The sequence below is a fragment of the Mus musculus genome, chromosome 3 (assembly GCF_000001635.26).
Source record: "Mus musculus strain C57BL/6J chromosome 3, GRCm38.p6 C57BL/6J".
In the NCBI taxonomy this organism is placed as follows: Eukaryota; Metazoa; Chordata; class Mammalia; order Rodentia; family Muridae; genus Mus; species Mus musculus.
The window spans coordinates 64415600-64430768 of record NC_000069.6 but is presented as its reverse complement, the minus strand read 5'-3'; positions in this window follow the sequence as shown (position 1 = coordinate 64430768).

Genomic DNA, 15169 nt, shown 5'->3' with positions numbered 1-15169 from the left:
TACCTTTACCGGTACATTCCAATTCTTCTACCATGCTTTTGTTTTTTTTGCAACTCAATGTTTTTGGATGCACCTTGTGCAGGACAAACTCCTCAAGAGCCACGAGTGTATAATAGTACAAGTTTTCATTTAAATTATACACTATGCTTTGTGCATAATGTGGATAAACCTTTTACACCCTGTATATTTTTAAAGAAAAAGATTATCTCTAATTGGGCAGATTCCATTTACCAAAATAAAGTGAGCTCTGGAGTGTTATTTAATGCTTTAACGTAAGTTGTTCAAGGAGCACAATCAGGATCAGGTGATGTTGGAAATAATGTAACTTCACCTATAAACATCACCACTATTATGATAAAGGGAAATGTGACTATTATCACGATAGCATGTTGGCAATGCTACTGCTATATGCAGCATGCCTTAGTGTCATCCTTGTCAATCAAAAAATTTTTCCTTGGAAAGAAATAGCAAAGGGTTTTGTTTTGTCACCTCCATTAGATTTTGCTGTAATGACTGATAAAGGAGATGCTACAGGGAAAGAAAATATTTGGCCATATTATCAATGGATTTCAAGTAATGAGGCAGGTGCTAGTACCAGTTTGTCAGCCTTTGAATTGCTGACTGAAACCTTTCATGAGGTATTGAATGTTTCTGCCACACTTTCCAATATCTCTACTCATTTGGATAATGTGACATCTAATAGAGTTATCAGAAATATGACTACATCTCCAGTAGAAGTCTGTGTCAATCCTCCATTTTTCTTTATATTGGCTGAATTTCAAAATAATACAGAATGGTTAGATTGTACAAATGTCACTTGTTCTTTGACGCAATGCTAGAATAGAACTAATTTCTTAGCCTTAGTGTACATTTACCAACATTTGTCCCTGTGCCTGTTGAGGCAGATCTAGAGAACTTCCCAATCATGAGTCTTGTTCGGCAGAAGAGAGATTTTAGAATCACACCTGCCATTGTTACTGCTATTGCAGTGTCCACCACGTCAGCGGTTACCGCAGGAATTGCTATGGCCAATCAAGTTAATACTGCTGACACCATAAATCAGATAGCAGAAAAAACGTCTGAGGCATTACTTATCCTGCAAAGGGCAGATTCTCATGTTGCCTCAGGATTAATGTTAGTGAATCAAAGAGTAGATATTTTACAACATAACATGGAACAGATGATGGATGTCACACAAATGAGTTGTGTGGCATCAACTCTGCATATGTGCATTACTCCTGTTAGGTATATTAATAATTCTTTTATTAAAAGTACATATTTATCGAATTATCTGAAGGGGAACTGGTTGCAGGAGCTGAAAAGGTTGCAGACGAAGCTGCAGATACAGATCCTGAACCTTAATGGAACCAGAGTGGACTTCACCTCTTGGCTTACCTCTGCATTTTTCTTATTTTAAAGAATAGGTAGGAGTAGTTTTGTTTGGCGCAGCCTTATGTTGTGGCTTAGTGTTCATGCTTTGGTTGGTCTGCAAACTCAGAGCTCAACAGAGATGTGACAAGGTAGTGATTGCTCAAGCACTTGCTGCTATAGAGCAAGGCACCTCCCCTGAAATCTGGTTATCCATGCTAAAGTGACCTCGCAAGTACTAGACTACTCAGCTCTTGCACCCCTAGAGGCTAGACTCATTGCACAGGGACGAGTGAGTAGGTCTTTGACTCTTATCGATTGTTGGGCTAAGCACCGCATAGGAGTTGCTCAGAGATTCGAGTACTCTTAGAAGAAGTGTCGAATTGCATGAGGGTTGAGTGTCCAAGTGTCCCTCCCCTAGGAAAACGGCATGAGTGTAGGTCAGAACGACCCTGGGAAAAAAAGCCTAAGGACCTTGTTCTGTACATGGCGCTCTATTTTTGTCTTACTAGGGATTCGACCTCTATCTTCATCCATTAAAGAGGGACTTGAGCTCTAATAAAACTAAAAGGGGGAGATGTGGAGAGCAGCAATAGCATTCAACATTACAAGGTGGCACCAGCTTCCACTGTGCCAGCCTGACCTCTTTCTAGTTAACAAGCTGTGTGCACATGTGCAAGAGTATGTTCGCACCAAGTCACCACCCCTCCTGGGGCATAAGCATGAGGTAATGAGCAAGCAGTCAATCGGGTGTGGACACGCTACACAAAGGTGTATTTAAGCAGGGCCTTCTTGGGGCTCTGAGTCTTCCTCATCAAGATGCAATGAAGCTTTGCTGCAGAAGGATCCTGGTGTTCTGTGTGCATTTTCGCTGGCAAGATGATAGCGCTGGACAAAAACCATTTCACACAACCCAGCTGCACTTCTACACGCCTGTCATTTACTTATTTCCTAGTTTGCTTCTCTATTGTTAGAAAACAGTGACCAAAGGCATCTTTGGCTTGACAGGATTTATTTCACCTGACAGTTCACTGGTCACACTCCATCATTGAGGAAAATCATGGCAGGAACTCACAGAAGGAAGTGTTATAGTGGCTACAAAGGAACTCTGCTTACTGGCTTGCTTCCAATACCTTTCTCAGCTTGCTTTCTTATACAACCCAGGACCAGATGCCCAGCATGCCACCACCCATAGTAGGCTTGACCATCTTACATTAATCAAGAAAATGCCCCATAGCTATGCTCACATGCCAATTTGCTTAAAGCAATTCTTCAAAGTTCTCTCTTACAAGTGATTTTATTTTCTGTTAAGTGACTTTATTTTTTGTCACATTTGGTAAAAAGTAACCATTAAACTCAGTTCTACATTGCTCACACTTTAATAGTCTAGTAATATGCAACCATGCACATATGAATCCTTGAAAGCTTAGTGTGTACCAGATTTGGTATCATGCACAGGAAATGTTCAAAGAAAAGGCACTGTCCTTCCACCTCCTGTCTCTTATAATATTTTAGCGTAATAAACAATAAACTGAAAATTCCTCTAGGTGTGATATGGCTATGAAAATATTAATGTATACAAGAGACAAAATGATCCAGTGCCAAAGAAGGCTTTGCGGGTCATATGATGAACATATTCCTAAGGGACAGGAAGGATTAGAAACATGAGAGAAGGCAGAGATGATACAGTGTTCTACTTTCTTAGAGCTTCTAGAATCATAAATGACAGCAGTGGCAACCTTTTGTTATTATTTTTTAATGCTCTTATAGGATTCTGCCTTTTTATATATGTCTGGACATTTTCTGCATTATACTGTAGCAGTCTTCTCTCATTTGCTGATACTATCACTGTAATTTGGAAATATTTTGTGAAACTCACTTAACTTTATCTATTCATCTATCAGTCTATCTTTATGACCTTATCACTTAAAATATACCTTGCACAAAAGGTATTGGTGCTCCGTATTTTAAAAGATTGAGAAAAGTTACAATAGGGCCAACCACTCTCTTTGCAAGGCACTGATGCAATATTTCTAAGGAAAATGTGGATGAAAGTTTTGGTATTGACAGAGCAGCTAGGGTGGATGAGGGTGGGAGGAGTCTTTGGGGGGAAACACTGCCTTTCCAAGAGAGTGGGGTCAGCAAGCACAGTATATACATCAGATAGGGAAGGTAGATAGAGACAGAAACTGGAAAAAAATCAGAGGTTAAGTCAAAATGGAGGGAATTTTGAAAAGGTTTTTCATATCATTCAAGTATTTTTCCCATTGGGGTTTTTTTTTTTTTTTTTGAAGAAGTGGGAATAATTTCTGCTCCCTTCTCAACTTTCATTCTCCTCCACATTGACAACCATTGAGAACAAAATGTGTTTGGAGTATCCAAAAGCAGAGTACATTACCATTAAGATAAAATCACTAGCCATGTCTGTAAAAGTCTTTGTGAGATACAGCTTTGAATATTTTCAGAAGATTGTTATTATCCTCTGACACTTTTGGAAAACAAATTCAGATACAAAAGTCACAATATAAAAGTTGGTATAAGCCACATATGTTTCCATAGAGTAACTGCTGGAACAAATATGCTGTAGGTCTTAGGTCATCACAGAAGAGCATCTCATGCTAACCCTCTGTGTATGCCCCTGGCCAAGGTCCTTTACTGGATGGGTCCTTCCAGGCAGCTACTGAGGATGAAGCTGTTTTCTATCTGCCTATTCTGTTTCCTCAATCTGCCTTATGACCTCAGAGGCTTTATCATGGTTAATGTTCTCACCTTGACAGAATCTAAAATCAACTCTGGACATACCTGTAAGAGATATTTTTTACTGCTTTTATTGAGATAAGAAGTTTTATCCACCAGAGATGGTAGCATTTTCTGATGGGGAATCTCAGACTGTATGAAATGGGACAAGTATGATAAAAACCAGCATCACTTTATAGACTCCTACATTACAATCTGATTTCAAGTGCATTTCTGGCTCCTCATTGCTAATGCCTTTCAGTCCGTACATATGTAATCACCAAGCATGCCCCCACAGGAGATGCCTTGAAACTCAAGAAGAAGGAAGACCAGAGTATCTTCCTTACTTCTTCATTCCTTCTTAGAATGGGGAACAAAATACCCATGGAAGGAGTTATAGAGACAAAGTTCAGAGCTGAGATGGAAGGAAGGATCATGCAGAGACTGCCCCACCTGGGGATCCATACCTTAATCAACCACCATATGCAGACACTGTTGCATATGTCAACGAGATTTTGCTGAAGGGACCCTGATATAGCTGTCTCTTGTGAGGCTATGCCAGTGCCTGGCAGATACAGAAGTGGATGCTCACAGTCATCTATTGGATGGAATACAGGGCCCCCAATGGAGGAGCTAGAGAAAGTACCCAAGGAGGTGGAGGGGTTTGTTTCCCTATAGAGGAACATCAGTATGAACTAACCAGTACCCCCTGAGCTCATTTCTCTAGCTGCATATGTAGCAGAAGATGGCCAAACTGGCCATCATTGGTAGGAGAGGCCCTTGGTCTTCCAAATATTATATGCTTCAATACAAGGAAATGCAAGGGCCAGGAAGCTGGAGTAGGTGGGCTGGAGAGCAGGGCGGGCAGAGGGTATAAGGGACTTTTGAGATAGCATCTGAATTGTAAATGAAGAAAATATCTAATAAAAATTTGTTTAAAAAAAGAGATATGAATGTTCTCTATTTTCTGGTGTCAGCAGTACCTGCTGTACTTGGTAGAATTCCCTGCTGAACTTCTTAATCCTGGAGATTTCCTATCCTTCTGCCTGTGGTGAGGAAATCATCAGATCTTATTTAATCTGTTTGAACAATTCCAGAAGCTTTTTCAAGGTACAACATATATCCAATATGTCCTTGCTTCTGTAATTTAGCTATTCAGATTACAACTGAATAGATACTTATTTATAGAGACCACACACACACAAACCCATATACAAATACAAACAGAGACACACATAAACACACACACACAGAGATACACACACTTGGATTTGGTTATCATATTTTATGCCATTAATGTAGGAGGCATGTCAAATGTGCAATGAAAATATTAATCTTTTTATGGGATATTTTATTCATTTATATTTCACATGTAATTTCCTTTCCAAGTTTCTCCACTGGAAAACTCCTATCCCATTCCCCCTCTTCCTGCTTCTATGAGGGTGCTCTCCCATCCACACACCTGCACCTGTCATTCCCCTCCACTGGGGCATCAAGCATTCCTAGGACCAAGGGTCTCTTTCCTTACTGATGTTTGAAAAGACCATTCTCTGCTACATATGCTGCTGGAGCCATGGATCCTCCATGTGTACTCTTTGGTTGGTGTTCCCTCTCCCGCTGGGAGCACTGGGAGGTCTGGTTGGTTATATTGATTTTCTTCCTATGGGTTGCAAACCCCTTCAGCTCCTTCAGTCCTTAAGTCCTCCATTGGGGACCATGTCTCAGTCCAATGGTTGACTATAAGCCTCCACCTCTGTATTTGTTACGGAACCAGGCTCTTCCACAGTATTCAACAAAGTAAACCTTAAGCCCAAAATCAGTTACTCTGGGTTACAGGTTCTTTCAGAATTTGGTTCAATTATTCTAAACATAATTAACACTTCTGAGGTCTTCAAGCATCCTCACATTAATCTTCCCCAGTTTCTACACTGTTGGGACACCTGTTTGAACATAAATCAGTATTATGGAACAGTGATTTCATTATTAATTTGTCTGCTTTTCAAATTAAAAAAAAAATGAAAACGAGTCCCTAAACCCAGGTATAACCTTTCAAAAGATACATTTGATTGGTCCATATTATCCCTTAGACAATACTACTTGTGCTGAAAACTTTCTCACTTCTGATTGGCACTAACTTTGGACCAGGAGCAACTTGGACCTCTTATTCAAATAAAGTCAAAGAATACTCTTAAGTCTCTAGTGCCCAAATCTCTACACATAGTATCAAGAAGGATCACAGAGTTATTCACAAACTACTTCTGAGAAAAATCTAGGCAGAAAATCTACAAAACAAAACAGGTCCCATGAGAGGTGAAGCTAGATTATAAATACAGAAATTGACAGACAGCATTAATCCTATCTAGAAGAATGGTTAATAGATTGTCTTTTAGTCTTGGCTCTCAGGGAAAAGTGGAAGTTTAGCATCAAAGACAAAGAAGAGGAAGAAGTGATGTCACTCCAGCAAATGAAAGATTAAGTGGAGCAACTTGGCAAGCTGGTGAGGAGCGCAGCCCCCTAAAGGGAGCCAGCTCCTGACTCTCTTTGTTTTTTGGCAAGCTGCTCATCCTTCCATGCTTAAGTAGCCTCCTTTCTGACATAGCAATAGTAATATTTTCTAGCTCTTGCCACAGCTGAAATGAGATATTGACTGTATTTTGCATCAAGTGATACTGTCTACAAGAAAACCCTCAATAAGTATCTTTAAAACACATTAAAATTTATTTTTTAAAAATTAAAGTTAAAGCTATTCAAAATTGTGGGACATGAAAAGAAGAGCAATAAATAACCCACTAGGCTCCCCCCAAAAAAGGGTCCAATTCAGGCTCCACCAAGCAAGATTATAAGGTTTGTATCCATACACTCAGGGAAATGTCTTGGAATAAGTGAATACTCAGCTATTGCACACAGAGACATATGTGCATAAACACACACACACACACACACACACACACACATACATACACACACACATACACACACACAGAAAGAGAAGGGAGAGGGAGAAGGAGAGGGAGAGGGGGGAGACAGAGAAAGAGAGAGGGAGGGAGAGAGAGAGAGGGACAGGGGAGAGAGCTATGAAAACTGAAACATAAGTATATTGCTAGAAGGGACAAACACTTATATTCAGCTGATTATTGAGAAAAGGTAGTTCTGTACTTTCACTTTTATCCCCTTCCTGGCTTCATTTGCTATCCCAAAAGTTCCCATACCCTCCCTCCCCCAATCCCCTACCCACCCATTCCCACTTCTTGGCCCTGGCATTCCTCTGTTCTGAGGCATATAAAGATTGCAAGAACAATGGGCCTCTCTTTCCAGTGATGGCCAACTAGGGCATCTTCTGATACATATGTAGCTAGAGACACAATCTCTGGGGGATACTGGTTAGTTCATAAAGTTGTTCCACCTGTAGGGTTGCAGACCCCTTTAGCTCCTTGGGTACTTTCTCTAGCTCATCCATTGGGGGCCCTGTGATCCATCCAATAGCTGACTGTGAGCATCCACTTCTGTGTTTGCTAGGCCCGGGCATAGCCTCACATACACTAGCAAGATTTTGCTGAAAGGACCCTGATATAGCTGTCTCCTGTAAGGCTATGAAGAGGCAGTGTTTTTAAGTCCAGTCTGAGCTGCAGAATGAGTTTCAGGACGGTCATGGCTACACAGAGAAACCCTGTGTCAAAAGACTAAACCAAACCAAACCAAACCAAACCAAACCAAACCAAAACAAACCAAAACAAACCAAAACAAACCAAAGAAACAGTAAGAAAAGAGTTTGATCAGAAATGATTTCTTGGAGACATTTATAATTATCCCTACTTTAGAATTTCCAGGTTATTTCAGACCTATACACACATTTTATTTTATTTGCCATTCATCACTGTTTACCACTATGAAAACCTTTCTATTTACTTTCTATCTACTTATTCTGTTATTGGTCTGAAAACCATAAGTGTAACTTGGCTCCACAGAATTACAGCCAGAGGGCTAGCTGAGCTGCTTACTAGAAGCTTGAGGAGTCACTTCTTTGGTTTAACTTAGTGGCTGGAGAGACCACCCCAACACAGTCCTGCTCATTTTGGTTATATCCTGTGAAGCAGCCCTCGCTGTTACTCTCTGTAAAGACACCTGTGAAGTTATCAATGTGCACTCAAAAATGATCAACACATTGTTTCTCTGGTATCTTCCATCCCCACTGACTCTTACAAATTGGGGGCCTCATTTTCCACATACTTTCCATATCACTAAGGGGAGGAATTTCATGAAAACCTTTCACGTAGGTCTGTGTGTTCCAAAGTCTCTCACTCTCTGCACATTTTCAAGTTGTGAGTCACTATCTGACTTTCCATGAGCTTTCAGGGGGAATCTTCTGAGTCAGACATTGATCTATGGGTAGAGCAGAGTCTCATTAGAAATCATTTTACACCTACTTTCCTTTAGCAGAATGGTTGATCTTCCCTTATCTACTCTCAGGTTCTTGACTACCCAAGCAGTGTCAGGATTGATTTTCCCCTCATAGAATTGACCCTAAATATCACTATAGAGTACTTGCTTACTCTCAAAATGTTTGTGCCACTGTTATACTACAATATCATGCAGGCAGGTCACCATTGTAGATAGAAGTGTTTGTAACTGGATTGCTGTCTATACCTTTCCCCTGCTTGGTGTGCAGAGTACCTTCTAGTACCAGTAAGAGTAAAGTTTCCAGTTAGGCACCATCTTGATATTTAATACTCAATGCTATATGTATGACCTACTGGACTTTCAGCTTTGGAGTGGGTACTGAATTTTCCGGCAAAGAATGACTTTGGTATTGGCATTTGAAACACAGAAACAGTACTGGGCTATAAGAGGAGGTAAGGGTGTCTGCAGGAAGGAGGAAAGATGGAGCCACTGTAAGATTAAAGGATTCATTTAGTCCATAATATACTGTTGTACTGTTCTAGTTTGTTTTTTTACTGCAGTAGTAAACACAATGACAAAGGGCAAATGAAAGAAAAGGGTTTGTCTTACATGTTAAAAGTTGTCACTGACAACCCTATAGGAGGAACAACGATATGAACTAACCAGTATCCCTCAGAGCTGTGTCTCTAGTTGCATATGTACCAGAGGATGGCCTAGTCACCATCAATGGGAGGAGAGGCCCTTGGTATTGAGAAGATCATGTGCCCCAGCACAGGAGAATGCCAGGGCCAGGAAGTGGGAGTGGGTGGGTTGGGGAGCAGGGTGGGGGGAGGGTATAGGGAGCTATGTGGATACCATTTGAAATGTAAATGAATAAAATATGTAATAAAAAAAGAAGTTGTCACTGAGATAAGCCAGTGTATCAATATGAAGATACAGAATAAATCACAGACCAGGCAGGAATGCCCCTTACTGGCTTGCTCTCACTGAATTGCTCAGCTACCTATGTTAACCATCTCATACCCACTTGCATAAGGATGGCATCTTCTATGGTGGGGTGAGTTCTCCTATATCAATTAACCAGCAAGATGTGGCCAAATACAATCTGATGAAGGCAATTCTTTGATTGTTATTTCCTCCTCCCAGCTGCCAATAGTTTGTGTCAAGTTCTTAGAAATTATGCAGGATACACCCTGTCTATGGTGGCCATCATTCTTTTAATATAAGTATTCCTCATAATGAAGCTCCTGCCTTGCTTTTAAAAGGAAGCAAAGGTCTCTTTCCCTGTAAAACCACATAATAATGGCACAAGCATGATATTATCCCTATGTACTATTCTTTCCCCTCAAGGGGTGATTTGGCTCCCAAGGATGCAAGATCCTCTGTCCTAAGGAAGTGCATTGCAAAAGGGTAGATTCAGGTTATCCATATTTCCAAAGAAAACAATGGCATACCCTTTTTTCTAGCAATGTCAACCCAGGCATGTAGTCATTTTCCACTGCCAAATAAAATGAAAATCTGCTTCCAATAAGAAGTATCATGGGGCAACGAAAACTCTGAAAGAACATTGTTGTACACAACATGGAATGACATAGACCATGAGATAACCTGACCTCAACATCTTCCTTAATAAAAAGAACACCTAGGAAATGTGAAACTAAGTGTATTGTTGATTTCCCTATTGATTCAGAGAGTTCTCCTTAGGAAACAAGGTAATGATTACTATGTCCATGCGTGTACTGTCATGGTACAAGAATTACCTGGTGTTGCATCATTAACTGAGATTCAAACTGGTCAAAAACCTGAACAACTATTCTGGGAAATGTGATGTGCATGGAATGTCTGATAAGCTGTGGCTGACCAAAGTCTGTGGTCCAGTATGAGTTCACCATGGCAGATATGATGCTCTGTCTTCTCAGAATTCCCAATATCAATCATCATCAGGATACATGGGTCATGAGCCTTTTTTTTCCTGTTGTCTGACTTCCATGTCATAGGTTTTTTTATTATTATTATTTTTAATTAGGTATTTTCTTCATTTACATTTCCAATGCTATCCCAAAAGTCCCCCAAACCCTTTCCCCCTCCCATCCCCCCTCCCACTTCTTGGCCCTGGTGTTCCCCTGTACTGAGGCATATAAAGTTTGCAAGAACAATGGGCCTCTCTTTCCACTGATGGCCAACTAGGTCATCTGATACATACACAGCTAGAGACATGAGCTCCAGGGGGTACTGGTTAGTTCATATTGTTGTTCCATCTATAGGGTTGCAGACCCCTTTAGCTCCTTGGGTACTTTCTCTAGCTCCTCCATTGGGGCCCTGTGATCCATCCAATAGCTGACTGTGAGCATCCACTTCTGTGTTTGCTAGGCCCCGGCATAGCCTCGAAAGAGACAGCTATATCAGGGTCCTTTCAGCAAAGTATTGCTAGTGTGTGCAATGGTGTCAGTGTTTGGAGGCTGATTATGGGATAGATCCCCGGATATGGCAGGCAGTCTCTAGATGGTCCATCCTTTTGTCTCAGCTCCAATCTTTGTTTCTGTAAATCCTTCCATGGGTGTTTTGTTCCCAATTCTAAGAAGGAGCAAAGTGTCCACACTTTCCTCTTCATTCTTCTTGAGTTTCATGTGTTTTGGTAATTGAATCTTGTATCTTGGGTATTCTAAGTTTCTGGGCTAATATCCACTGATCAGTGAGTACATATCATGTGAGTTCTTTTGTGATTGGGTTACCTCACTCAGGATGATGCCCTATAGGTCCATTCATTTGCCTAGGAATTTCATAAATTCATTCTTTTTAATAGCTGAGTAGTACTCCATTGTGTAAATGTACCACATTTTCTGTATCCATTCCTCTGTTGAAAAATCATAACTCAAAACATCCAGGAAATCCAGGACACAATGAAAAGTCCAAAACTATGGTCATGAGCTTTTTTGTAAATTCATACAAACTTTAAATACTCTTTGCCTGTGTTGAGGAAAGTCTCCTTTCTTACTGGCAAAGACAAGTCTGGACAGAATATCTTCCTATTATTAGAGGACAGACTGATTATTGCCAGTGTTCTTACATATTTGCAAGGATGAAACAGAACAAGGGACAATGGAGGAGCATATAGTCACATTTCAGACCTAGGAGTGTTCACATGCAATTAAACACCATGGTTACTTCTATCAACATCCATATGGCATTGAAAAAATTTAGTTTTTAGCTTAACTGAGGTATAGCAAAGTTATTTGCAGAGCTTGCTTCCCCTATCTCCTCCTGTCTCCTGCTGCTTAAAGAATTTTCCCTTTCCCTGCCAGTGTAAACAAATTCAAGACCACCTGGCCACTTCCTTATCTGCAGGGACAGAGTAGTGGTGATAGAGACCACAGCTGTCAGAAATGACCTTCCTTGAGAAGACTTTCCTACCCCTTCTCAGTCTAAATTCTGAGGAAAACTACAAACTGCTTCGACCTTGCTAATTGCTGACAAAGTTTTCTGCCAAATTAAAGTTATACTGTTGCTTTATTAGCCAATAATAAAATAGATGTGTGAGCCCCTCCAAAAAAGTATAAATTTGTTGTATTTTAGACAATTGGTGTAGACTCCCTGCAAGGCTGAGCAACCCCACTTGCACTGGAATCAAAACCTCTTGTTATTACAGTGATCTATAGTCAAGCTGTGTTTCTGGGGTTCATGTTCTCTACACCTGGGCCCCAGGGGTCCAACAGCATCATTTGCCTGAGTCAGCGATTCTTAAACCTAAGATCTAAATTCTTTGAAAGAAACAATCTCACCTTGGTAGGCAAAACAAAACACAACACAAGTTTCTCACTGCTAACTTGGCAGCATTCTTGGTAGTATGGCATTTAGTTTGACTCTGGAAGATGTACACCTCAGCCAGAGAATTTATAGCACTCATAGTAAAAAATGGAGGAGTGTCAGGATCATAAGAGAGGAAGAAAGATTCAACTAGTGAAGTGACTAGACCTAGATTCTGACCTCACAGATTTCACCCATGTCCTTTCTTTTTATGGGACTAAAGGAGTATATGGGCTTTTGTGTCCCTATCTTAGCTTGCATTTGCCATGGGAGTGTATGTCTGATAATTTATAAAAGGTAAAACAAAACAGTCACCTGAGGTGGTGTGCTTGCAAATGATGCATTGAGCTTCCACAGTTGTGCATTTCACAAGACCCCCTCCCAGTGAGAGTATAGAGGAGGCCCTTTGTCACCTTTTCTTGACCTTTGTTGACTTCTATGGCATTTAAAGAATGAAATCCCTGTTCTGCTGATAGAAATAGACCATTTTTATGAAGGGTCCCAAACTGGATACCAAATGCTACTACAGAAATCAGAAGCCTTCTCAATCTGAATCTAATTCATGATGCAAGAAAGATTAAGTCATGAGGATACCATTTTAAAGTATAAAGTACCCATTTTAAAATAACAATATAACTTAGAATATTATGTCTTAGTAATTGTATTGTCTCTAGAATACAATGTCCTTTGAGAATTAGGACAAGTCACTGTGGGTGGTAAATATAATTTGCCAAGAGGTAACCTTGGCAACGAAATAGTAATTATCTCAAAACAGCTGCCCTCTGGGAAGAAAGGGAGGCCAGGCATCATTCTGAGGCATTCTGGAAAGTTTCTGGACTGAGCCCAGAAGCTCAGTAGAGATTCTCATGTTATTAGCACTGAGAAGTGGTCCCTAACCAATGAGACATTTTATTAGATGAATCCAAACTCTGAAAAGCATGTTGGGAGAAAGCCCCCAAGAATCAGGCTATTCACTAAGACTGGTCAGCAATACCTTGAAAATATAAGGAAGATTATAAAAGACCCAGAGCATTGGAAGTTGAAGACTCTGGAGACAAATGGCACACTGATAGCACTTGGTCAAGGCAAGAGTGTCACTGCAGGGTGACTTATGAAGGTTGAGCCAGTGATGGGGAAATGAGGGCAGACTCCTAGTTCTCCAGTAAGTTAGAAATAAACAGAGTTTCTTTGGGAAACTCTGGAGTCAATGGGAGAAAGACTATGCTTACCAACAGCTAAGACATCTTTCAATGAGGATCTGGTGGAGATAGTTAATGTACTTCATAGTGCAGTGTAGCCAAAGTGACTTATGATTCTAACAATGTCATGTGAAAAACAAACACATGTTAGTGTTATAGTAAGAAGAGTACTTGTGAAAGAACTGTTTTTAAAATGGGAAGGACTTTCTTTAATGACAATATTTTTATACATTGTAGAAATAGAAGCCATGTTCTCATATTCAATGAGATAATGTAGACAAATATGAAAATTAAAAACTTGCCCAAAATATAGCCCTTTAGTGTTTTATGTAAGCATTGATTTTAATTGGACATGAATATGGAAACACAAAGCTGGCTGGCTGTAAAACCATGAGAAAGAGGACAGCTCACCTCATTTGACTTCTTTCTCCCAGTAACTACTTTTTTTTTTTTGCCCATTACAGATACTAGAGAGGTGAAGAAGTAGAAAATACAGGTTAATTATAGAAATTGGGAATGTAATTTTAAGTGTTGCTTTGATGTCTGTTTTCTTTCTTTTTCTTTCTTTCTTTTTTTTTTTTGCTTGCAATGTTTTGGATTTTGCCAGGATCATTGAATGCATTCAGGAATATGATCTACAAGACCCTTGTAGCCCAGCATGTGTCTATATTATAGCTGGTTCTAAGTTTACTATGTAGCACGTTTAGTTTATTATTAATCTTAATATTATAAATAAAACTTGTATAGCAAGGATTTTTAAAATGCATTTATTCCTTCACTTTACATCCCAACATCATGCTCAGCTTCTCCTCCCAGTGCCTCTCACACTGATCTTCTCCCCATTCCCTGCTCCCTTCTTAGAGAAGGGGAAGAATGCCAGCAGTCATCTTTTTATCAGGTCCCTCCCAGTCCCTTTGCCCTACCCCATTTCCACAACTGCACATCAAGTCATAGCAGGATTAGGCATATCCTTTCCCACTGAATCCACACAAGGTTGCTCAGTTAGGGAAACAGGGTGAAGAGGCTGGTGACAGATTCAGGGTCAGCCCCCACTTCAGATGTTGGCAGACCCACTTGAAAACCAAGCTGCACTGCTGCTAAGGAGGCAACCTAGGTCCAGGCCATGCTCTCTCTTTGGTTGGTGATTTAGTCTCTGGGAGCTCACACTACTGCCCACAAATATTCCACAAGACACCCTGAGCTACATCTGATACAGTGATTTTAGTTTGTTATAAATTTCAGCACTACAAGTAAAACTTATCGATCAAGGTCTATTTATTTATTTATTTATTTATTTATTTATTTATTTATTTATTGGTTTCTCCTGGTTCCTTAAAATGTTGTTTGGAGAAAAACCATGTGATCAAATGGTCCACATGTTTTCCATGATCCAAAATGTGTACTGAATTTTATTCTGACAATATTCTCTGAACTTTATTCTAAGGGTGTTAAGAGGAATGTTTGGAAACGAGTAGACAGGAAGACTCGGAGACTTGGAATCATGATATGTTCACCTGGAAACAAGAAATTTGTCTCTGAGTGAGGCCTAGCAAGCATGGGAGCAGAAATTGCTACAGATGTGGCTCCACAGTGGAGTGCCTTCTTGACTTGCACAAAATCCAAGGAGTTGGATGCCATGTGGTTTGATGAAGCTGCCAGTGCCA